This window comes from Camelus bactrianus, chromosome X, assembly GCF_048773025.1.
Source record: "Camelus bactrianus isolate YW-2024 breed Bactrian camel chromosome X, ASM4877302v1, whole genome shotgun sequence".
Classification (NCBI taxonomy): Eukaryota; Metazoa; Chordata; class Mammalia; order Artiodactyla; family Camelidae; genus Camelus; species Camelus bactrianus.
The window spans coordinates 13,190,419-13,217,592 of NC_133575.1; the positions used below are offsets into that span (position 1 = coordinate 13,190,419).

The following is a 27,174-nucleotide window of genomic DNA, read 5'->3' on the forward strand; positions in this document are numbered from 1 at the left end:
CAATAATTTGATAGAAGTCTGGGCCGGACATACCTGCTGGTCTTGGAGAATCTCCTGGAGAGGTGGGGGGCGGCTATGGCTTACTTTGTGGACATAGACACTGGCAGCAGCCATATTTGGGAGCTCATGCTACCGCATGGAAACCAGTTCTGGTAGGTGCCATTAGCACATTAGCACCAAGACCTGGACCCACCCAACAGCCTGTAGGCACCAGTGCTGGGATGCCTCAGGGCAAATTACTAACTGAGTGGGGACAAAGCCCCACTCATCAACAGACAGGCTGCCTAAAGAATTCCTGAGCCCACAGCTGCTTCAAGACACACCTCTGTACATGGTCCTGCCCACCAGTGGGCAGGCAACAGCCCTGCCCTCTAGGAAGCCTGTGCTAGTCTTTAGACAGCCTCACCCACCAGGGAGCAAACACCAGATGCAAGAAAACCACAGCCTATGGACCCAGCCAGCCTATGGCAGGTCAGACCCTACTCTGGGACCAGACGGGTCCCAGCCCTGCCCACTAGCAGGCCAACACAAGCTTTGGGACACCCTAAACCCTATACCCAACTGTGTCCAGAACTGCCCCCCGCCACCAGTAATCTAACACCAGCTCTGGGATCCATGGGCCCTGCAACCAGACTCCAGGACCTAGATCTATCTGCCAGTAGTCCAGCACTAACCCTTGGACCCAGCTTCACCCACCAGTTTGGGGGGGGGGGGGCAACAGCCCTGGAGTCTTCTGGACCTTGACTCCACCCACAAGTGAGCTAGCATTAGCCCTGGGGCCCCCTGGGGTTCTTCAGTCAGCCGCTTCATGATCAGACCCCACTAACTAGTAGCCAGCAGCATCCACACAAGGCAGAGCCTGGCAACCAACCAAGACAAGGGCCAACCAAGCCTGCCAGACCCCTCCCCCACCACATACTCAGCCCACCACAACAGAAAGACCCACACAGCCCTCTTAGGGGGAACCCACAGAGCATATAGCTTGGGTGATGAGAGGGGAGTGAGCTGCAGGGAGGCATAGGACGTCTCCTACAGAGGGCCACTTCTCCAACGTTGAGAAACATAACTAACCTACTACATACATAAAACTATCAATAGCAACTCAGACAAAATGAGGTGACAGAGGAAAATGTTCCAAAGGAACAGGATAAAACCGCAGAAGAAATAAGTAATGTGAAGATAGGCAATCTACCTGAGAAAAAGTTCAGAGTAATGATCATAATGATGATGAAAGAACTCAGGAGAAGAATGGATGCACAGAATGAAAAGTTAGAAGTTTTCAACAAAGATTTAGAAAATACAAAGAACATGAAAGAGACGGAGAAGATGGCGGAGTAGAAGGACGCTCGCAGGTCACCCTCTCCCACAAATACACCAAGACCCACATCTACAGACCCACTCAGCCAACCAGAGCACCTGCGGAACTCTGAGAGAACATCGCCCTCTTCAAATGATAAAGACACCAAAAATCTGGTAGGAGAAAAGGAAAAAAGAAAGAACAAAAGGCAAAGCAGCACAGGACGGGTCCCGCGGGGAGGGAGCCGCAAAAGAGGACTGGCGCTCGCTCGCTGGGTCTCCCCTCTCCAACTGAGAGGCCAGCGGGACTGAGCGGGAGCCTCCGAGGCTCGGATCTGTACAGAGCAGCCCTTGACTAACAGAACTAAGTTAAACGGGCACAGAGCGTCCCCCCGACACCCAGCCTGAGACGCGGGCCTGCAGCGGCGGGAAGGGCCAGGCTGCACAAGCCGGGCGGAGGACTGGAGGGGCTGCACGGAGGCAGCCCCAGGGGAACGCAAGGGGCTGCGCGCCGTGGCTGTGGGTGCACAGGGCAGAACAACCTGGGCCCTCCATAAAACAGCAAGGTTGAGGTGCTCTCGGGGGAAGGGTGCACACCCCCATCTCTGAAAACCCGCGGAAAGTTTTCGGGGGAAGAGAGGCGGGGCGCAGGCACAGCCGCCATATCCTCCCCGCTGAGCACCCAGGCGGGGGCGGGAGCGAAACCTGCATCCGGACCGAAGGGCTTAGCAGCCTCAAAGGCCAGACTGAGACTGGCCTGCAGCCCGGGGCAGATAGGATCCTTCCATTCTGGTCCCTCAGAGAACTTGCTCCACAAAGACAAACAAGGAGCTGTGTTTTTGCTCGGAGCAGGGACAGGGCTGTCCCTCGGTCTTCCCCGAGCCCACCTGCGGAGCGCCGACCAGAGCGGAGCGCACAGCCGCACAGAGCAGCGGAGCTACCCGCGGCGGCGGCGCAGGTAGAGCAAGAGCGGCCCCCCGCCTTTCGGGCAGGAACACAGCCCCTGACCGAGGTGCTGGGAGGGGGCACGACCCGCCCTCCTACCCGGCCAGTCTGCAACATCTGACTGCGGCATCCGGAGGGGCAGCGACCCGCCCGCCCACAGCAGAGGAGAGCTGCACCTGACCCAGTGTTAGGAGGAGGCGCGATCCGCTTGCCGACAGGTGCTGGGAGCAGCACAGAAGAGGACGCCAGCGGAGGGCCTCTGAAAACAGCAAGCTGAGCTTCCAAAACAGGACTAAGACAGAAAGACTTCACATTAAAAGCACACAGACTCCAGGAGAACACCGACAAACCACCCCCCCCTTTTTTTTTAAATCTGTTTTTACCTGTTCTATTTTCTATTACTCTCTTAATCTTTACTTCTTAATTCATTTCTATTTCTCTTGGGTTTTGATGTCCTGCTATTGATTAGACACAGGTTTCAAATACATCTATTCATCTCCCCACCCCCTTTTTTTTGTAAAGGTTTTAAAAGGACGTCTCAACCCGATTAATACTCTGCTTCAATTCACTCTTCTATTATTCATTATACACTGTTTTCAAACCCTCTTTCTCCCTTCTTTTAAAATTCTTTCTCTCTCTCTCTTATTTTTTTTTTTCTTTTTTTCCTAAGTTCTATTCCTAAATAGGCATCAGATAGATAAAATCCTTAAGGACCAAAATAAACAACTGATACTCCATAAACCACAGTGCCAAAGAGGTATGAGCAAGATGAAGAAGCAGAAAAACCTTTCCCAATTAAAAGAACAAGAGAAATCCCCTGAAAGAAAGATCAACGAAATAGACATCGATAGCCTACTAGATCAAGATTTCAAAAAAGGAGTGATGGAATTGCTGAAGGAATTAAAAGAGGTAGTGTTTAGAGATATAAAATATGTCAAAAATGAAATTGAAGCTATAAAGAAGAGCCAAGTAGAATGGGTAAACTCATTGACAGAGATGAGGAATGATCTAATAGCTGTGCAAAGCCGACTAGATAATGCAGAGGAACGAATGAGTGATCTAGAAGACAGGGCAATAGAAAGCACCCATTCAGAAGAACTACAAGAGAAGCAAATAAAAAATAATGAAAATAGCATAAGGGACCTATGGGATAATATAAAGCGTCCCAATCTTCACATAATAGGGGTCCCAGAAGAAGAAAGATCAAAGGGGATTGAAAAGGTTTTTGAAGAAATCATGACTGAAAACTTCCCAAACTTAAAGAAGGAATCAGATATCCAAGTACAGGAAGCTCAGAGGGTCCCAAACAGGAAGAACCCAAATAGACCCACACCAAGACATATCATAATCAAGATGGCCAGAGTCAAGGATAAAGAAATGATTCTAAAGGCAGCAAGAGAAAAGCAAAGAGTAAGTTACAAGGGAACCCTCATAAGGCTCTCAGCTGATTTCTCTACACAAACACTACAGGCCAGAAGGGAGTGGCAAGATATATTCAAAGCCCTGAATGAAAAAAAGATGCAGCCTAGGATCCTTTATCCAGCAAGGCTATCCTTGAGGATAGAAGGAGAAATAAAGAGTTTCACAGACCAAAAAAAGCTGCAGGAGTTTAGCAACACTAAACCCATGCTAAAAGAAATACTGAAAGGGCTATTCTAAATAGAAAAGCAGCAGGATGCTACAGAAATGAGAAACTCACAACTGGAAAGGTGATAACTCATGAATTACAAATAAAGTAAACATGAAATTATAAAAGAAGACATACAAATCACTGAGAGTGGGAGAGGGAGGCAGGGAAATATAGAATATTTTTTTCTTTCTTTTTAAAATTTTTTTAACAGTAGGATGGGTTTGAGATCATGTTACTATCAGTTTAATAAAAACAGTTATAGTAATGGGTTGATAGATTTACAAAAAAGGGTAACCACAAGCCAAAAATTTACAAAGGAGTCACAAAAATTAAATAAAATCCATGATAATACAAAGGAAAATTACCAAACCACAAAAGGAAGAAGAAAGGAACAAAGAGGATATACCAATTCAACTGCAAAGATAAGTTCAAAATGGCAATAAACACACATCTATCATTAATTACTGTAAATGTTAATGGACTAAATGCTCCAGTCAAAAGACACAGAGTGGCAGACTGGATAATAAAGCAAGAACCTTCAATAGGCTGCATACAAGAGACCCACTTTAGGGAGAAGGACACATATAGATTGAGAGTGAAAGGATGGAAAAGGATATTCCATGCAAATGGAAAAGCCAAAAAAGCAGGTGTTGCAGTACTGATTTCAGACAAAATAGACTTTAAAACAAAGGCCATAAAGAAAGATAAAGAAGGACATTTTATAATGATTAAAGGAGTGATACAAGATGAGGATATTACACTCGTTAATATATATGCACCCAATATAGGAGCACCTAAGTACATACAAGAATTACTAACAGAGATAAAGGGGGATATTGATGGGAATACAATCATAGTTGGAGATTTTAACACTGCATTAACATCACTAGACAGATCTTCCAGACAGAAAATAAACAAGGCAACAGAGAAATTAAATACTACAATAGAAAAACTAGATTTGGTGGATATTTTCAGAGCATTACACCCCCCAAAAATAGGATATACATTCTTTTCAAGTGCACATGGAACATTTTCCAGGATCGATCATGTACTTGGGCACAAAAGAAACCTCAACAATTTTAAGAAGATAGAAATTATCTCAAGCATCTTTACTGACCACAATGCCATGAAACTGGAAATCAACAACAGAGAAACAAAGGAGAAAAAAAGGAAAGCATGGAGATTAAACAATATGTTATTGAGAAAACAATGGATCAATGAGGAAATCAAAGCTGAAATTAAAAAATACCTTGAGACAAATGATAATGAAAGCACAACCACTCAAAACCTATGGGACACAGCAAAGGCAGTGCTAAGAGGGAAGTTTATAGTGATACAGGCCTTCCTCAAAAAAGAAGAACAATCTCAAATAAACAATTTAACCCACCACCTGAATGAATTAGAAAAAGAAGAACAAAAAGCCCCAAAAAGCAGCAGAAGGAAGGAAATAATAAAAGATCAGAGGGGAATTAAATACAATAGAGATTAACAAGACCATAGAAAAAATCAACCAAACCAAAAGCTGGTTTTTTGAAAAAGTAAATAAAATCGACAAACCTCTGGCCAAACTCACAAAGAAGAAAAAAGAGAGAGCACAAATTAGCAAAATAAGAAAGGAAAATGGAGAAATTACAACAAACAAAATAGAAATACAGAATATCATACAAGAATATTATGAAAAACTATATGGAACCAAACTGGATAACCTAGAGGAGATGGACAAGTTTCTGGAAACATACTGTCCACCAAAACTGAATCAAGAAGAATCTGAACACTTGAACAATCCGATCACTAGAAAGGAAATAGAAATAGCAATTAAAAACCTCCCTACAAATAAAAGTCCAGGACCGGACGGCTTCACCGGGGAATTCTACCAAACATACAAAGAAGAACTCATACCGGTTTTCTCAAACTCTTCCAGACAATTGAAAAGGAGGGAATACTCCCAAACTCATTCTATGAAGCCACCATCACCCTGATACCAAAACCAGGCAAAGACACTACAAAAAAAGAGAATTATAGGCCAATATCACTGATGAACATAGACGCCAAAATCCTCACCAAAATTTTAGCAAATAGAATCCAACAGCACATAAAAAATATTATACATCATGACCAAGTGGGGTTCATCCCAGGGACACAAGGCTGGTTCAACATACGCAAATCAATCAATGTAATACATCACATCAACAAGAGAAAGGACAAAAACCACATGATCATCTCAATCGATGCAGAAAAAGCATTTGATAAAATTCAACACCCATTTATGATAAAAACTCTCGCCAAAGTAGGTATAGAGGGAACATATCTCAACATAATAAAAGCTATATATGACAAACCTACAGCCAGCATAGTACTCAACGGTGAAAAACTCAAAAGCTTCCCACTAAAATCTGGGACAAGACAAGGATGCCCACTATCACCACTCCTATTCAACATAGTCCTGGAAGCCCTAGCCACAGCAGTCAGGCAAGAGAAAGAAATAAAAGGGATCCAAATTGGAAAAGAAGAGGTAAAAGTGTCATTATATGCTGATGACATGTTACTATATATAGAAAACCCTAAAAGGTCCACACAAAAGCTACTAGAGCTGATTGAAGAATTCAGCAAGGTAGCAGGTTACAAAATTAACGTTCAAAAATCATTTGCATTTCTTTACACTAACGATAAATCAACAGAAAAAGAAAGTAAAGAAACAATCCCCTTTAAAATAGCACCCAAAGTAATAAAATGTCTGGGAATAAATCTAACCAAGGAGGTGAAAGAATTATACACAGAAAACTATAAACCATTGATGAAGGAAATTAAAGAAGACTTTAAAAAATGGAAAGATATTCCATGCTCTTGGATTGGAAGAATCAATATTGTTAAAATGGTCACACTGCCCAAGGCAATCTACAGATTTAATGCAATCCCTATCCAATTACCCAGGACATATTTCACAGAACTAGAACAAATCATAATAAAATTTATATGGAACCATCAAAGACCTAGAATTGCCAAAGCATTACTGAAGAGAAAGAAAGAGGCTGGAGAAATAACTCTCCCAGACTTCAGACAATACTATAGAGCTACAGTCATCAAGACAGCATGGTATTGGTACCAAAACAGACATATAGACCAATGGAACAGAATTGAGAGCCCAGAAATGAACCCACAAACTTTTGGTCAACTCATCTTCGACAAAGGAGGCAAGAATATACAATTGAATAAAGACAGTCTCTTCAGCAAATGGTGTTGGGAAAACTGGACAGCAGCATGTAAAACAATGAAGCTAGAACACTCCCTTACACCATATACAAAAATGAACTCAAAATGGATTAAAGACTTAAACATAAGACAAGATACAATAAACCTCCTAGAGGAAAACATAGGCAAAACATTATCTGACATACATCTCAAAAATTTTCTCCTAGAAGAAATAAAAGCAAGAATAAACAAATGGGACCTAATGAAACTTACAAGCTTCTGCACAGCAAAGGAAATCAGAAGTAAAACAAGAAGAAAACCTAGGGAATGGGAGAAAATTTTTGCAAGTGAAACCGACAAAGGCTTGATCTCCAGAATATATAAGCAGCTCATATGACTCAATAAGAAAAAAATAAACAACCCAATCCAAAAATGGGCAGAAGACCTAAACAAGCAATTCTCCAAGGAAGACATACAAATGATCAAAAAGCACATGAAAAAATGCTTAATATCACTAATTCTCAGAGAAATGCAAATCAAAACTACAATGAGGTATCACCTCACACCAGTCAGAATGGCCGTCATTCAAAAATCCACAAATGACAAATGCTGGAGAGGCTGTGGAGAAAGGGGAACCCTCCTACAGTGCTGGTGGGAATGCAGTTTGGTGCAGCCACTATGGAAAACAGTGTGGAGGTTCCTCAAAAGACTAGGAATAGACTTACCATATGACCCAGGAATCCCACTCCTGGGCTTGTATCCAGAAGGAAATCTACTTCAGGATGACACCTGCACCCCAATGTTCATAGCAGCACTATTTACAATAGTCAAAACATGGAAACAGCCTAAATGTCCATCAACAGGTGACTGGATAAAGAAGAGGTGGTATATTTATACAATGGAATACTACTCAGCCATAAAAACCGACAACATAATGCCATTTGCAGCAACATGGATGCTCCTGGAGAATATCATTCTAAGTGAAGTAAGCCAGAAAGAGAAAGAAAAATACCATATGAGATCGCTCATATGTGGAATCTAAAAAACAAAAACAAAAACAAACAAACAAAAGCAAAGCGTAAATAAAGGACAGAAATAGACTCACAGACAGAGAATACAGACTTGTGGTTACCAGGGGGGTGGAGGGTGGGAAGGGATAGCCTGGGATTTCAAAATTGTAGAATAGATAAACAAGATTACACTGTATAGCACAGGGAAATATACACAAAATGTTATGATAACTCACAGAGAAAAAAATGTGACAATGAGTGTGTATATGTCCATGAATGACTGAAAAATTGTGCTGAACACTGGAAAAAAAAAAGAAAAAAAGAAAATACAAAGAACAACCAAACAGAGATGAGGAATGCAATAACCGAAATGAAAAATACACTGGAAGGAATCAATAGTAAACTAATAGATACAGAGGAAAGGATCAGTGAGCTGGAAATCAGTGCCACTGAACAGAAAAAAAAAAAAAAAAAGAATGAAAAGAAATGAGGACAATTAAAGAGACCTCTGGGACAGTATCAAGTGCACTAATATCTGTATTACAGGGTTCCCAGAAGGAGAAGAGAGAGAAAGAGCCTGAGAAAATACTTAAAAGGTATAATAGCTTAAAACTTTTCTAATCTAGAAAAGGAAACATTCACCAAAGTCCAGGAAGTGCAGAGAGTCCCATATGGGATGAACCCAAAGAGGAACACGCCAAGACACACTGTAATTAAAATGACAAAAATTAAAGATAAGGAGAGAATACTAAAAGCAGCAAAGGAAAACCAACAAATAACATACAATGGAATTCCCATAAGGTTATCAGCTGATTTTTCAGCAGAAGCTCGAAGGCCAGAAGGGAGTGTCACGAAATAGTCAAAGTGATAAAAGGGAAAAATCTACAAATAAGAATACTCTATTCAGCAAGGCTCTCCTTCATATTTGATGGAGGGATCAAAAGCTTTATAGACAAGCAAAAGCTAAAAGAATTCAACATCACTCAACCAGCTTTACAACAAATGTTAAAGGAAATTCTCTAGGCAAAAAAAGAAAATGCCACAACTAGAAACAAAATTACAAAATGGAAAAGCTCACCAGTAAAGGCAAGCATACAGTAGAGGTAGGAAATCATCCCCACACAAAGCTAGTAGGGAGGTTAAAAGACAAAAGTAGTAAAATCATCCATATCCACAATAAGCAGTTAAAAGCTACACAAAACAATTAGATGTAAAATATGATATCAAAAATAATAACTGTGAGGGAAGGTGCGTACAAATGCAGGGTTTTAAAAATGTATTTGAAATTAAGAGATCAGCAACTGAAAACAATCGTGTGTGTGTGTGTGTGTGTGTAAAATATAGACTGCTGCTATACAAAAACCTCATGGTAACTACAAACCAAAAATCTATCATAGGGGGAGGGTATAGCTCAGTGTTGGAGTAAGCTGCTTAGCACGCATGAGGTCCTGGGTTCAATCCCCAGTACCTCGATTAAAAATAAATAAATAAGCCTAATTACCTATCCCCCAAGAGTTAAAAAGAAAGAAAGAAAACCTAAGGGGAAAAGTACAGAGCCAAAAATGGGGGGAGGGTATAGCTCAATGGTAGAGCATGTGCCTCACATGCATGAGGTCCTGGGTTCAATCCCCAATACTTCCCTCAAAAAGTATAAATAAATAAATAAACCTAATTACCTCCTCCAACCAAAAAAAAAAAAATTTTAAAAAACCCCAAAAATCTATCATATACACACACACACACACAGAAAAAGGAATCCAAATGTAACAGTAAAGATAGTCATCAAATCACAAGAGAATAAAGGAAGAAGGGGGAAAAAGATCTATAAAAATAAATCCAAAACAAATAACAAAATGGCAATAAGAACATACATGTTGATATTACCTTAAATATAAATGGTCTAAATGCTCCAACCCAAAGACATAGAGTGGCTGAATGGATACAGAAACAAGACCCATATATATTTTGTATATACTGCCTAACAGACTCACTTCAGATCTAGAGACACATACAGACTGAAAGTGAGGGAATGGAAAAAGGTATCCCATGTAAATAGCAGTTTGCAGGCAATATGCTAAACCAGAATAGCAATACTTCTATCAGACTAAATAGACTATATTTTTTTTATGGAGGTACTGGGGATTGAACCCAAGGCCTTGTACATGCTAAGCATGCATTCTACCACTGAGCCATTGCCCACCCTCCCAGACAACACAGACTTTAAAACAGACCAGATGGACTTAATTGACATATATAGAGCAGATCATCCTGAAAGCAGCACAGTACACATTCTTTTCAAGTGCACATGGAACACTCTCCAGGGTAGATCACATACTAGGCCACAAAGCAAGACTCAGTAACTTCAAGAAAGTTGAAATCATATCCATCTTTTCTGACCACAATGCTGTAAGACTAGAAATCACCTACAAGAAAAAAACTGCAAAAAAAACCACCCCAAAAACCCACAAAAATGTGGAGACTAAAGAATAAGCTACCAAACAATGGATCATTGAAGAAATCAAAAAATACTTAGAGACAAATTAAAATGAAAACACAATGATCCAGAACCTATGGGATGCAACAAAAGCAGTTCTAAGAGGGAAGTTTATAACAATACAAGCTTATCCCAGGAAATAAGAAAAACTTCAAATAAACAACCTAACCTTACACCTAAAGGAACTAGAGAGAGAACAAACAAAATCTATTAAGTTAGTAGAAGGAAAAAAATCATAAAGATCAGAGTACAAATAAATGAAATAGAGACTAAAACAATAGAAAAGATCAATGAAATTTAAAGCTGGTTCTTTGAAAAGATAGACAAAATTGATAAACCTTTAACTTGACTCATCAAGAAAAAAAGGGAGTCAAAATCAATAAAATAAGAAATGAAAAAGGAGAAATTACCACTGACATTGCAGAAATACAAAGGATCATAAGAGACTATGAACAACTATATGCCAATAAAATGGAAACCTAGAAGAAATGGACAAATTCTTAGAAAGGTACAATGTCCTAAGACTGAACCGGGAAGAAAGAGAAAATACATACAGACCAATTACCAGTAATGAAATTGAATCAGTAATTTTAAAACTCCCAACAAACAGAAGTCCAGGACCAGATGACTTCACAGGTGAATTCTACCAGACATTAAGAGAAAAGTTAACACCTATCCTTCTCAAACTATTCCAAAAAATTACAGAGGAAGGAACACTTGCAGACTCATTCTGTGAGGCCAGCATCACCCTGATACCAAAACCAGACACAGATATCACAAAATAAGAAAATTACAAGCCAGTATCACTGATGAACATAGATGCAAAAATCCTCAACAAAATACCAGCAAACTGAATCCAGTGATACACTGAAAGAATCATAAACCACGATCAAGTGACATTTATCCCAGGAATGCAAGGATTTTTCAATATTTGCATATCAATCAATGTGATACACCACATTAACAAATTGAAGAATTAAAAACCACATGATAATCTCAAGAGATGCAACAAAAAAGCTTTTGATAAAGTTCAACATCCATTCATGATTAAAAAAAAAAAACCTCTCCAGAAAGTGGGCAGAGAGGGAACATATACCACAACATAATAAAAGCCATAAGGCACAAACCTACAGCTAACATCATACTCAGTGGTGAAAAGCTGAAAGCACTTTCTCTAAGATTAGGAACAAGACAAAGATGCCCATTCTCATCACTTTTATTCAACATAGTTTTGGAAGTCCTAGGCACAGCTATCAGAGAAGAAAAAGAAATAAAAGTAATCCAAATTGGGAAAGAAGAAGTAAAACTCACTGTTTTCAGATGACATGATAATGCACATAGAAAATCCTAAAGATGCCACCAGAAAACTACTAGAGCTCATCAATGAATTTGGTAAAGTTGTAGGATACAAAATTAAAATATAGAAATCTGTCACATTTCTATACACTATCAATGAAGTACCAGAAAGAGAAATTAAGATAATAATCCCATTTACCATCGCATCAAAAAGAATAAAATACCTAGGAACAAACCTACCTAAGGAGGTAAAAGACCTATATTCAGAAAACTATAAGGCACTAATGGAAGAAATTGAAGATGACACAGATGGAAAGATATACTGTGTTCTTGGATTAGAAGAATCAATATTGTTAAAATGAATATATTATCCAAGGCAATTTGCAGAGTCAGTGGACTCTCTGTCAAACTACCAATGGCATTTTTCACAGAACTAGAACAAAAATTGCTAAATTTGTACAGAAACACAAAAGGCCCCAAATGGTAAAAAATAATCTTGAGAAAGAAAAACAGAGCTGGCAGAATCACACTCTCTGACTTTAGACTATACTACAAAGCTACAGTAATCAAAATAGTTTGGTATTGGCACAAAAACAGACACATAGATCAATGGAACAGAATAGAGACCAGAAACAAACCCACACACTTATGGTCAATTAATCTATGACAAAGGAATCAAGACTATGCAATGAAGAAAAGACAGTCTCTTCAACAATCTGTGCTTGGGAAACTAGACAGCTCTATGTGAAACAATGAAATTATAACTTTCTCTAATACTGTATACAAAAATAAACTCAAAATGGATTAAAGACCTAAATGTAAGACCAGATACTATAAAACTCCTAGAGGAAAACATAGGCAGAACACTCTTTGATGTGAACTGCAGCAATTTTTTTTTTTGGATCCATCTCCTAAAGCTAACAAAAGCAAAAATAAACAAATGGGACCCAATTAAACTTAACAGCTTTTGTACAGCAAAGGAAAACATCAACAAAAATTAAAAGACGACCTACTGTATTGGAGAAGATATTTGCAAACAATATGACCAATAACGGGGTTAATATCCAACATATATAAACAACTGATACAACTCAACATCAAAAAAACAAACAACCCAATTAAAATATGAGCAGAAAAACTGAATAGACATTTTTCCAAAGAGGAAATGCAGATGGCCAAAAGGCACAAGAACATCAACATTGCTAATTATTAGAGAAATGCAAATCAAAAGCGTAATGACGTTATCACCTCCCACCGATCAGAATGGCTATCATCAAAAAGTCTACAAGTAACAAATGCTGGAGAGGGTGTGAAGAAAACTCCTACATTGTTAGTGGGAATGTAAATTGGTGCAGCCACTGTGGAAAACAGTGTGGAGGTTTCTCAAAAAACTAAAAATAGAACCACCATATGACCCAGCAGTTCCACTCCTGGGTATATATAAAAAACAAACAAACAAACAAAAACCCCCCAAAACAAAAAAATACACACTAATTTGAAAAGATACGTGTACCCGTATGTTCATAGCAGCATTATTTCCACTTTCCAAGATATGGAAACAACCTGTGTCCATCAACAGATGACTGGATAAAGAAGATGTGGTGTGTATATGTATGTGTATGTATATGTATATGTGTGTGTGTGTGTGTGTGTGTGTGTGTGTGTGTGTGTGTGTGTGTGTATAATGGAATACTACTCAGTCAAAGAAAAGAACAAAAATTTGCCATTTGCAGCAACATGGCTGGATTTGGAGGGCATTTTGCTAGGTGAAAGAAGTCAGACAGAGAAAGACAAATACTATATGATATCACTTATGCGGCATCTAAAAAATACAACAAACTAGTGAATAAAACAAACAAACAAAAAGAAGTAGACTCAGAGATATATAGAACAAACCAGTGGTTACCAGTGGGGAGAAGGAAGAGCAAGGGCCAATACCAGGGCAGGGGGAACAAAAGGTTATTATAGGATTATATGAAATTATGTGTGTGAAACTTGAAAATTGTAAAGCATTATAGAATTTAAAGAATCTTTCATGCAATTTTTTTAAGTTTATTATATTAAGAAAAAAAAAAAAGAATAGCCAGGAAAACACTGAAAAGAAACTTATAAGGAGGATTAGCCCTACCAGATATAAAATATATTTAAAGTCTTTATAATTACAACAGAGTGGTACTGGCACAGATATCCCAGTAGAATAGAATACAAAGTCCAGAAATGCACACAAGTATATATGAAAACATCTGATAAAGGTGGTATCTCTAAACACTGAGGCCAAAGATAGAGGTTGTTCCTTTTTAATGATGCTGGAACAACTGAGTGGCCATTTATTTGAAGAAAAAAAAATTTTATGGGAGTTACTCAACCTCGACAATACTGACACTTTGAGTTGGATCATTCTTTGCTGTGGGGACAGTCCTGTGCACTGTGGGATGTTTAGCAGCCTCCCTGGCCTCTACGCACTAGATGCCAGGAGCACTGGTCCACCTAGTTTTGACAACCCGAAATGTCTCCAGACACTGCCAAATATCCCCTCAGCAGACAAAATTGCCCCTGGTTGAGAACCATTTAATTCGATCCATACTTCACACCATACACAAGATTAAACTCCAAAAGGATCAGGGACCTAAACATAAAAATGCAACTATACAAGTACTAGGGTGAAAATAGGGGGGAATTATTCTTTGACCTCAGTCTAGGAAAAGGCTCTCTGACTCAAAATATAGAGATAATAAAAGAGAAGACAGATTAATTTGAACAGTAATTATTTTTGCATGCTCAAACACCTTAAACAAAGTCAAAAGACAAAAAAAAAAGTGGGAGAAAATACGTATGACACATACCACAGAAAAAAAAAGACCAATATCACTAGTAGATAAATAGCTCTGAAAATTGACAGACAAGGAAAAGAGCAAAAACCTGGCTGAAAAATGGAGGGGAAAGCCTTGAACAGACAATCCAGAAAATAACATTACAATGTTTCTTAAAGGTAAAAAACTGTTCATTCTCATAATTAGAGGAATGCAAAAAAACACAGATACCATTTATCACCTGTTAGGTTGGCAAAAATTAAACAATATGACAACATATTCTATTGGTGAAATGGGGGGAGGGGACAGGCACTCATACACACGTCTGATGGAAAATCAAAACTTTTGTACAACCTATCTGGAAGGGAATTCAGCAATATCTAACAAAACTACATATGCACTTACTTTTTGCCCTAGCAAGACCACTAAACATTCATCTCCAATACTACAGAAAGGTTATTCATCACAGTATTGTTTACAATTATGAGATATTGGAAATAACCAAGATGCCTATACACACAAGGATGTGTGTAAGAGGTATTTATCCATTAGTAATATTAGCCCCTTTTCTGTAGTATATATACCTTTAATGATGGAATAAACTACAGGACAGCCAGATAGTGGAGTACTATGCTGCTGTAAAAAATGAGGAAGATGTCGATGAGCTAATAAGGAGTGACTGCCAGGACATACTCTTAAGTGACAAAGGCAAAGCCCCAAGGAGTGTCTAGAGTGTGCTACCCTTCTTGTTACAAAGGGTATATGAGAAAATATGCAGGTATCCACTTATTTGTCTAAAAGAGTCAATTCTGCTATAGCACAACATAGCCATCCTTAAAAATCTCCACGTCATGCAAAATTGCACAATAGAAACCAAACAGTTTATGAAGAATACAGGGCACAACACTCAAAAAGCTTGCCTTTCTCTCTCTCTCTCTCTCCCTCTCTCTCTCTCTCTCTCACACACACACACACACACACACACACACACACACAGATAGGAACCTAATAAAAAACAGTAGCACAGTTTTACACACATGAAATGGGTAAGAGATACATACTACAATAAATGTGTCACTTTACCTAGAAAAGGCCCTGAGGTTTGCTTGTGGAGTGGGTGTCAGGAGAAGGGATGGGTCAGAAGGAAGGCTATAACACCAGGGGCAGACGGTGTGGCTGCTAACACGTGAGGCGAACCAAGGGGCTCAGGGATGTCTGAGGTCTGTGCAGTGCGTGTGTTCCTACACGGCTCGGGGCAGCTGGCTGCCGTTCCTGCATTCACTGAGTTTCTTATGCATTAAAGTGTATGTAAGCAAACGTAAAATTCACGCTAAGCTCAAATAGTCCTCTAAGATATCAATCATGTTGGCACAAATTCACTTTTCCAAAACAAGAGTTAAAGCAAAACTGACTTGACAGGCAGGATAAACCAGAACAGTAAGACCGGTTTACCAACAGGGGTGGGTGGGAATAGGTTAGAAAGAAGGGGGGATGGGAAGACGGTGGTAAGGGCGAGGGAGAATGACACTTCTGAGTATATTTTGGTGGTGGCTCGAACTCTCAGAACCCAGGTAAGGTTTCACATACCCCCATAAGTAAATAATTAACATCAACCAGAACATAAGGAGAACCCCAAATGCAAAACAAACAATAATAAATAAACCTAATTGTATTACAAATGAGAATCCTAACCACACTGAAGAAGGTGGGGAAGAAAATAGCTAACTTAAGTAACTTCAGAAAGAAGTATTTTTATTTTGTTCTGTTTTGTTTTAACCACAAATATTTATTGATGGATTGATGAATACAATCTAAAATAGAACAATAAGGCACAACCATGGACTAAAACCATTTGCTATACCACCCAAAGGGGGAAAAGCCATAAAGTCAGGGACTTTATTCAGGTCAGAGAGCCTCTGAGGTACTGAATATTCCGATATCAGAAATTTCTCTCCTTTTATAGAATTCCTGTACTACCTCACTTGACCATAAAGCCAGAATGACACTCCATATGGATTTCCTCATTCACTTCTACATGAGCCACTCCCCTGTTCCCCACTCCTTTCCCTTCCCTTTGCAGTGTGTTCTCTGGCCATCCCCTTCCTGAAGAATTGTGGGCACATCTTCCTCCCCACGCAAGGTAGCGAGCAAGCACGCAGCTCCGTCAGAGAAACTCCGCCACAGGTAGATAGATGGATGAACAGACTTAGATGTTGTGATGGCAACAGCCTGATTCAGTGAGGTCTAAACTAAGCTGACTCTGGCAGAGAAGCAGCTCTGGCTCACCGGAAGGCCTATAACGCTACCTCAACTGGTGCCACCACTACTAGACCCCACGTTTCTAAAAGATGAGCACTGGAGGTAGGAAGGCAATGTAACCAGGCAGCTAATGTGGCAATACAGTCGCTGCTCTGACCTCTCCTGGGAGCTGACTACTGTGGCTGCTTCTTCCTGACAGAATCATTTGCCAAGTGCAAAAACCTTCAGAATACTAAGGATGATCTTGAACTCTCTTGGACAGCATAAGTTAGGCATCTCTGTAACTCTAACTCCATAACTCTTTCTCCTTGGAAACGTGACGTGAAAAACATCCCAGAGCACACAACACTGAGGTGGCAGCCATGCTGCAGAGGTGAGAACACAGGAGGCTTTCAGGGTGCCCAGCCTGTGTGTCCAAAAAGCCATGAGAACGTCCCCAGGCATGTTGTCCGAGCAGGTATTCTGATGGTGACAATGCCCCAAAGTTGAGCAGATCTGCAGGCCTATGGTTACTTTCTGAAGAACCAACATCTCCAAACAGCCACCCTTTGATGACAGAGCAGAGGGTGACAGACCAATAGAGGGTCACATTCTTCTGAGAGAAGTACTGGTTCTCAAAAAGCTCCTGGGGAGACAACATCCCAGATGCTCATTATGAGCACAGGTAAATAAAAGCTGCCAGACCACAGAACCACCTTGTCAAGTTAGATGTATATTGAACAGGGTGCCAGATAAAAAAGAGGGGACTCTGAGGCATAATAAAAAGCAGGCAGACTGGAAGATCCAGTGAATGGTGTAGGCTGGCTGACCGAGAAATGGGAGGCAAAGGCCATATGGGCCGAGCAGGAGCAGGCAGAAGCCTGGCGGGAGGGAAAGCCACGCGGCTACAGCCTGCATCAGTCAGAGCACATGCTTGGCTGGTTCTTGGCATGAGTCCCTCTCTCACTTTCTCAGACTGGATGGATGTGTGGCATTCAGTAGCAGAACCAGGGGAGATGATATTTGTAAATGGGGAAGTGGTGAATGGATACTGGAGAGAAATGGCCTGGGTGTGCCATTCTGTAAGGCCGGCGGACACTAAAGGCAGGTGTGTTCTGACACAGCACACATAGAGCTGTCAGGCAGCAGCAGTATCCTGGGGTAGGGCTGGCAGACAGGAGCACTCTCATGTCCCAGTTCTTAGACACTAGAGAGCAGCGGATGATCCATCTCAGCCTTTTAGTCAAGAAACTGTATGTTCATTTTCCCCTCTACGTCCACCTTCTCCAAAGCCTTAAATTCTTCGAAAGCTATGGCACCATCCTCATCCAGATCAGCCTCCTGGATCAGTATAAATTCATGCATATATTCTCTCTCTCATACACACACACATATATGCAGATGGGTAGGCACAAAATAAATATGTGTACGTGTACGAGTATACAAACGTATTTCCCAGCTCTGTCATCTGAGAATGCCTTAAAAGCAATGGCACTCTGGTAACAATGAGCCCATCTAGTGCTCAGATCTCATTTCTAAATACCATTCTCTAGTAAAAGAAACCACGGCTCCTTTCCAGGGCTGGGCTAGGGGAAATAGAAGATAAGCCTGGAATACCATCAAGAGGCCAAAAAGCAAGAAAGTACAAAAAAAAATTAATAGAGGCATGAGAAAAGGACACAGAAGCCAACGTGAAGGAGCCCCCAATGGCCAAATCTGGGACAATATAATAAATAATGATAGTAATAGATTATAAAAACAGTATAAAATAAATATCCATGAGTCTATACTGATATAAGTAATTTGGGATAAGTAAATAAATACGTGGGGGTGGAGTAGCTCTTCCTTATAGAAGAGTTCTAATTAATAAATGCAGAAATAATGATGGAAATTTTAAAAAATCACCATTAGCCAAATATGACAGTAACAATTTTTATAGGTAGTAATCATCAATAGATGCTAAAATTTGTTGGGTGAAATTATGTTGAGAAACAGGATATTTGCAGTCTCAGAGTTTCTCCCCACAAGATACTAGTTGTTTACAAAGAGAAAATAGTAACTTTAGCTGCAGAAACCTGGCAAACACAATCTTAATCAAGTGATCAAAGTTAACATCACCAGTAATGGGCATACCTATATATGGACCTCCGGATGTGATACATTGAGATGACCCTTCTGTGGGATTCTTGCCAAGAATGTGTAACCTCAATCTAATCATGAGACAACATCAAACACTTTCCAACTTGAAGGACATTCTAGAAAATAATTGGCCAGTACTCTTCAAAAGTATCAAGATCATGATAGGCAAAGATTGAGGGAGACTAAGGAGATTTGACAACTGAACACAATGAGATCCTGGATTGAATCGTGGACCAGAAAAGGACATTAGTGGGAAACCTGACAAAATCTAAATAAGATTAATAGATAAGCTAATGCTATATATCAATGTTAATTTCCTGGTTTCAATAACTATACTATGGTTACACAAGATGTTAACACTAGGAAAAGCTAGATAAGGAGTATATGGAAACTCTCTCTACAAATTTTTGCAACTTCTCTGTAAGAATAAAAATAAAAATATTTGAAAACAAAGTTTAAAATATGTGCATATGTATATATATATATAAAAATACATGTATAGTCTTAGCCATGGCTATTTCACAGTTGGGGCTTACACCCCAATGCCTATGATAGATATATGGCATCAGGAGAAGGTAAGTTCAGCCAGGAAAGGCTTAGTTCAGAATTTCTTTAAATAACAGAATTTAGAAGACCACAGAGAATCTAATCTCAGATGATTAGAAGTTTCCATGGCACATGACACTTCGGCCCCTACTGTACCATCGTGGTATAGTTCCCATTTCAGAGTGTGGAGTTAGTTTGTCGTAGCAGTTTCCCTGATCCCCTGCTGAATGGAATGTCCAGCTCATCTGTCCTCATCAGTTAGGCCCCTTGGTCCAGGCTCAGATCGGCAAATACTTGGGCTATTCACCTGTTCTTCCCCTGTGCAAGCCTAAGGCAGGCATTCCCAATAGACCACAGCATTTTTCTCACGTAGCCCACAGAGCCCTACTGATCAGAGTCAGCACTTGCACTGAAACATCTATTGCTTCATTCAGCCTATGGGGACTCTTGAAATCTAAGTCCTTGCTTAGATTCTGATGTCCAGATCGACAGGCATGGAAGTCATCCTTCCTCAAATGTGGTAAGAGGATCCAGCAGTCTACCAAGTGTCCCTCATCAGTGATCTGGGGATAGGAAGGATGTCTAATGGTCTCTGTGGTACTGGATAAAGATACTCGACACAAGATGGAGCCTGATGGCGAATGTTGATCAGGTTCCAGAGAAATACTGAGGCCTAAATCCTTATCACCAAGGTTGATGGTTAACTTATTCCAATTGTGTTCATGGTAATATTCTTTGTCAGACTTGATAAAATGAACCAAGAAAGACTATCAGAGATGGTTTGTCATTTCATAGCCTGATAGTTTTCTAACTTACCACACTGGCATCCAGGGATTTTACAATAAAAATCTGTCAAACCATACTTTTCTTCTTACTAAGGGGGTGCCTTTGAAGGTCAGGGGTCATTCCAACAGCCTTATTGGGAAGTAAATCACTCAAACTAGGACCCAGACCTCCTTGGTCATAGTCCAGAGCTATAAACAAGGACCATGTTTACTCTTCCATTTTCTATCAAGAAGAAAAAAAAAATAGGTCTTATCAGAAGGCAGGTTCTGAGAACAACTAAACTAGCTTACAGAAGAGTTAGAAGGCTGAGAATGGAGTTCTGAGCCAGAGAGAAGATGAAAGACTAGAGATGGCAGGAAGGGGATGTCAACAGCATCTACCTGCTCCGGGATACAAACCTTCCTTCTCATTGCCTCACTCTCCCATCCCCTGCTCCGTCTTCTCTTACCCAGGTTCTTCCCTCCTTCCCATTCTTCGTGGGTCCACATTAGAGATTTCCAATATTCTGCTGGTTTATAAGAGTTGGGACTAAGAAATGCTGACCAAGCCTCTCCTTTGCTATAAAAGAGTTACACATACCACAGTGTCCCAGACAGGTCTCGTTTTGCTTTTATGAAATACCTTAATGGTTTTGCAAGCTCTCTGAGAAATATTTTGTTGTTTTATGACCTGTCTTAAAGTGGTTCTGTCCATCCAAATTAAGTCTTTCTTGCTTCAGCTTAGGTATTTCCCCTTATCTCATCTGTTTGCTCCTTTAAACCAGTTAAGAAAAATTCTAACTTTGGTATGAGAATCTTTGACATACAAATTCTTTCCTAATCCTAAACCTGTAATTCCTCCATTTTGCCTAAAGAAATAATTTAAAATCCTTAGTCCAATTCTCCAGCCTCTGTACAATCTGGTCCTAACTTACCTTTGCAGATGGATTTCCCACAAATCCTTTGCACAGATCCTAAACCTCAGCCAAACCAAACTCCATGTGTGTCTCTAGAAAATATCCTGCACTCGCAAAACATCATCTCCACTTAGAATGCCCTCTCCCCTATTCCTTGATTTTGAAAAAAATTAACCGAGCACCTAGAGGAATACAAAAATGAATGAGACATAATCTCCGCCATCTAGAGTACATGATTACTAAAAGAAATTATATGCTACTGAATCTAAGGTATTAATACCTAACTGGTGTGGGGTGTTAGATTGGGGTCGGGTGTAGGAATTAAAACTTCCTGGTAAAGGTAGCATTTAAGACCTTGAAGGATGGGGTAGTAAAAATCTGAAAAGGATCACAGGCTAAGGAAACCATGAAAACAAGCACACAGAGGCAGGAGAAAGTGGAGTGCATATACATGAAGCCGAATAGTCTGGTTTGCTTGCAGTGCTTCTTCAGTAGACCAGATCTTGAAGGATCTTGAATGTCAGACTAAAAAGTCGAAATTTATTCCACAGGCGTAGGAAATTACTGAAGGGTTTTGAGCACAGAAATAACATGATCAGAAAGAGTGGTGCCTTATGAAGATACGAGGCCCTGTGTGTATAGGATTAATTTCCTCCATTTCTAGAGGTTCCTGCATGGTATGCTACGGAGAGAAAAGCCTGACAGCAGTTTCAGACGTAAGATTGCAGGAGTGGTGATGCCTAGCGCACTCTCCATTTAACTCACATGTCTGGCCTTTGCAGCAGGAAGACAGATCTGGGGGACTGGCTGTATGTAGCTTGTGACTTTGTAGCTGCTGTTCCAATATGGTATTTTTCTTGGAACAAATCAGCACAACACCTAGTGTGTGGAATGATACAGCTATTGACCTCAGCAGATACTTTTTTCCTTTATACCCACTTTCAAGGGTCATCAGAAGCAGTTTGCTTTTGAGACTACATCAGCTCTCCTGCTCTCTGCCATAAGCTGCAGAGATCGTTATCATCTTGACATCCTACAGGACATCACACTTATTCGTATTTTCCTCACTGGACTGAGGAACCGGAAGTAGCAAGCACTTCAGATGCCTCAGACACAAGCAAGTCAGGGGCAAAAGCCGGGTACCACCTACTTTTATCAATCAAGGTCCAGTAAGGAGAATAGTAACCACAGCAGTTATTTTAATAGAGAGGATTCAATATGGGGAAGGTATTGTAAGACTGACATGGAAAATGGGAAACTAGGTGACACGGAGCTAGTGAGTGCAGCAAGCAGCTGACATTCCTAGGACAGAACCTAAGAGGGAGCAGCTGGCGAGGAAGAAATGTTGTGTGCAGAGTCCAGGCAATAACAGAGTAGGGAAGAAATCTATTTGGAGCTGACAGACAACAGCTTAATAGCCAGCACAATAGCTAATGAAAACATTAGCCAGTGAGTCTGGTTTATATTAAATATTGTGAGAAATAAAATTCTCTGTTGCAGATTTTAGTTTTGGAATTCTTTCTTCTCCAAACATCATCCTGGCTGTGGAAGAGCCAATAAAGTTACCTGTCTGTACACATCATTACAGAATATTCTCAGGTTGACATTCTCTTGCATACCTGAGACATTTCATTGTTCAAAGTGTAAGCAGACAATGGAATAGTACTGACAATAAAAAGGAAGGAATTACTGATACACACAACAACTTGGATCTCAAAGGAGTTATGCTGAGTGAAAGAAGCCAGTCTCAAAAGGTACAACTGCATCTGGCATTTTCAAAAAGACAAGACCACAGCAGTGGAGACCAGATGAGTGGTTGCCAGGGGCTAGGAGTCGGGGGAGATGGTGATGATACAGGGATAGCACACGGGACTTTTTGGGGACAATGGAAACGCTCTGAATCCTGATTGTGGTAGGGTGACATGAGTCTCTGCATGTGTTAACGTTCATGGAGCTATTATATACCCCCTCTTCCCCGAAAAAGAGTCAATTAAAAAAAGGAAAAAAAGACAGGAAAAGTAAAGAAGGAATGTGCATGGCTTATGTACAGGAAGGTTTTGCCTTTTTTTATTTTTAAAAAATCTGCTGTGCTGAGGTCAAGTATGACCCAACCAAATGACATTCTGGAAAAGGCAGAGCTGCAGAAACAATAAAAAGATCGTGGTTTCCAGGGGTTTGGGGAGGGGGGGGAGGGAGGAATGAATAGATGGGGCACAAGGGATTTTTTAGGGCAATGAAATTATTCTGTATGATACTATAGTGGTGGCTACTTGTCATTATGCATTTGTCAAAGCCCATAGAATATACAACATTGAGAGTGAGCCCTAATGTAAACTATGGACTTTGGTTGATAATAATGTGTCCATGTTGGTTCATCAACTGTACCAAATATGCCACACTGATGAGGGATGTTGACAACAGGGGAGTATATATGTGTGGGTGGTAAGGGCTATGTGGGAACTCTGTATTTTCTGCTTAATTCTGTTGTGAACCTGAAACTGCTCTAAAAGAATAAAGTCTATTTAAAATATATACATATATATATGAATTATATAAAACACATCATTACTAGAAAAAAAAATCTGCTGTGCTGAGGTCCAGTATGACCTTACCAAGCTTTTGCCACATCTGGCCTGAGTTACAAGGGAGAAGTGTCACTTGCCTGGGACCAAACGTGCAACAGCTCTTCACTTATCGTGCGCCTCTGAGCCCCCAGCTGAGGGAAGGCCCGGAGGGTGAGGAGGAACCTCCCATGCGGGTCTGGGCTGTTCTGGGACGCACGCTGCCAGCTCCTGGGATTTGGGTGAAGGTATCTGTGCTGGCTACAGCAGTTCAAAGCCTCCTTCTTCCCTGCACTTCAAAGCCCAGCCTGCTTCTTCCCTGCCCCTGTCTTTTATGTGATGCTAGCAACCTTTGAGGACTGACGCTGAGTGGCCCTTGGCAATGACCCCTCTACTTGGCAAGGCTGGCCATAGGGGATAAATAAGATGCTCACTGGCAGCAAGCAACATCACAGGGATCATGGTCCAGTGAGCCTTGTTCTGTGCTCTTCTTGACAGTCCAGAGCAACTCCTGCGAATAGACAACGGAGTGGCGGTGGAAGTGTTCTCCCTCCCGGCTTCCCTGGGGCCCTCTTTTCCATTCACGTGTAGATGACTTTCCACGCATGCTTCAAAATATAATTCTGCTATGCTCTGCACATTTAAATTGCTTCATTAATAGAATGCCATTAAACAAAGTGTTGCTGAACTTGGAAATACATAAAATCATTCTGCATTTTATCACCCTAAGAATTTCTGTTCAGTTGCAGCTGAGATCAAAAGGACGGAAATTCTCCGTGGCTCCACACTTTTTCAGAAAGCCTCTCTTAGGGTGAAAACTGCACCATTGCCATTGCTGTCCAAGCTCTGCTCACTAGGGGCTGATCTCATACACAAAACGTCCATCAATCTATCAACAGGATTCAAAAGTGAATGAGCAGGGTACTCCTTTGTGTCTGGCTTCTATCGCTCCATATGGTTTTTCTGAGGTCGATGTTGCATGTATCAGTAGCATGTTCTTGTTTATTACTGTGTACTATTCCATGGTATGAATACAGTAGTCCACAACTTGTTTATCCATTCTGCTCTTGGTGGATATTTGAGTTTCTAGTTATAGGTTTTGTTTTTTTTTTTTTTTTGGCAGGGGGAAGGCTTTTATGAATAAAGCTGCTATAAATATTTTTGTAAAAGGTTTTTTGTGGACATACTTATGTTTCTTATCTCCAAATACCTAAGAGAGAATTAAAGCAGACATATGTTCTACAAGTAATAAATGCTGGAGAGTGTGGAAAAAAGGGAACCCTCCTACACACTGTTGGTAGGATGTAAACTGGTGCAGCCATTATGGAAAACAGTATGGAGTTTCCTTAAAAAACTAAAAATAGAGTTGGCATATGATTCAACAATCCCACTCCTGGGCATATATCTGGAGGAAACTCTAATTCAAAAAGATAACATGCACCTCAATGTTCATAGCAGCACTCTTTACATAAGCAAGACATGGAAGCAACCTAAATGTCTACTGACAGATGAACGGATAAAGAAAATGTGGTGTATATATGTGTGTGTGTACACACACATACATAGATATCCCACTGTGTGCAGTAACATGGATGGACCTAGAGATTATCATAGTAAGTGAAGTAAGTGAGGCAGAGAAAGACAAATATCATGTGATGACACTTACATGTGGAATCTAAAATATGACACAAATGAACTTATTTACAAAACAGAAGCAGACTCACAAAGAAAACAGACTCAGGGTTACCAAAGGGGAAAACAGTGAGGGTGGGATAAATTAGGAGTATGGGATTAGCAGATATACACCACTAAATATGAAATAGATAAACAACAAGGATTTACTGCATACCACAGGACTATAGTCAGTATCTTGTAATAACCTAAAATTGAAAAGAATCTAAAAAAGAATATATGTGTATATATATAACTGAATCACTTTGCTGTATACCTGAAACTAATACAATATTGTAAATCAACTATACTTATATTAAAAAAAGTTTTAAAATTAATTTTAAGAAAAAGTAGACATATGTTTATCAGACACTGCCAATCTCTGAAGTGGCTACACCACTGAATATTCTCCCCCCAGCAATTTATGAGAGTTCTAGTTGCTTTACATCTTTGCCAACACCTGGTATTATTACTCTCTTTAATTTCAGCCCCTCTCATATACAGTAGTATATCACTGTGGTTTTCATGTGGATTTTCCTGATGAGAAATGATGTTGAGTGCCTTTACATATGCATATTGGCCTTTTGTATATTTTCTTTTGCAAAGTGCTTCTCAGGAATATTGAGGAAGCGGTGGTGGCAATATCTGTCAGGGAAGAGAAATGAAGGTATGATTTGGAAAACCAGACATACCAATAATGATAAGGCCATTTTTCCCAGTCCTGAATGTTCAGGCATTTTAGTGTTTTAAACAGGTATCAATGCATGAAGTGGTTAAAAGAGGAAGATTTCAGTGGGCACCTGTTTCCAAATATCTAGGCTGCAACCACTGTCCAGAATTCTGCTGCAGAGACTTACTCCTTTGGGTGTATCACCAGGAGTTCACAGCACATTGACGTGAGGCATCCGTGGCTGGGAGTGTGGTGTGAAGGGCTGGGGCACTTGGGGTGCTGACTTCAGGCCCTCTGTGGAAATATGAAGGCCTTGGCTGCCGGGGAGAGTGCAGTGACAAAGGAGAAACCAGGAAAGGGAAGAAAGGCTTCGGACAGGGAAAGCCTAGCATGTATCCTGAACTCTGACCTCACCATTTTGTTTTCCCACTGCTGTTCACTTTGGTAAAGGTTGTAGGGGAGAAGAGAGGAAAGGGAGAAGCACAAGTATGAGTTTAAAACGATGCTATTAAACATGTCCGGAAGGTAGGAGCGCAGTGCCAGCCAGCAGGAGACTGGGACAGTCTCAGGGAGTAACAGTGCACTGTAATTGCAGCAGCAAGAGTGATGTGTGAAGAAGGTATTGCCAAACTCCTTTAAGCCTTCCACAAAGCTCAAAGCACTTCATATTTATGTACAACATGTACACACGCTCCAGTAAAGAAAAACTGAGGCAGACAAGTTCCCCTCAATCTCACAGATAGGCCATAATATGTGCAGAAATGCAAGGACTTGGTCTAAGGACAAACGGGCCCCAGGACAGAATGGGAGTAAGATCTCAGATCACCTCACTAGGTACCCAGCATGGCTCGCAATGGACATCTTCGCTGTAAGGTTTTATTCCTGTATTCAAATGTGCCACAACATCTACTCTCTAGTAAACATTTCTCATGTTTAAGACAGCATGACAGTAATAAATCAGCTCTGAAAGTGGACTGCTGTAAATGCCATGCGGTATC

At 40.4% G+C, this 27,174-nt stretch overlaps 1 protein-coding gene and 1 non-coding gene across 5 annotated transcripts in view; both read left to right on the top strand.

The window, feature by feature from the left end:
* Positions 1-27,174, top strand: part of NHS (NHS actin remodeling regulator) — a 340,052-nt gene that overhangs the window by 293,077 nt on the left and 19,801 nt on the right. The gene's annotated exons all lie outside the window — the stretch shown is intronic.
* TRNAV-CAC (transfer RNA valine (anticodon CAC)) lies at positions 9,640-9,714 on the top strand. The gene has a single exon. It is a non-coding gene; the product is annotated as a tRNA-Val (tRNA).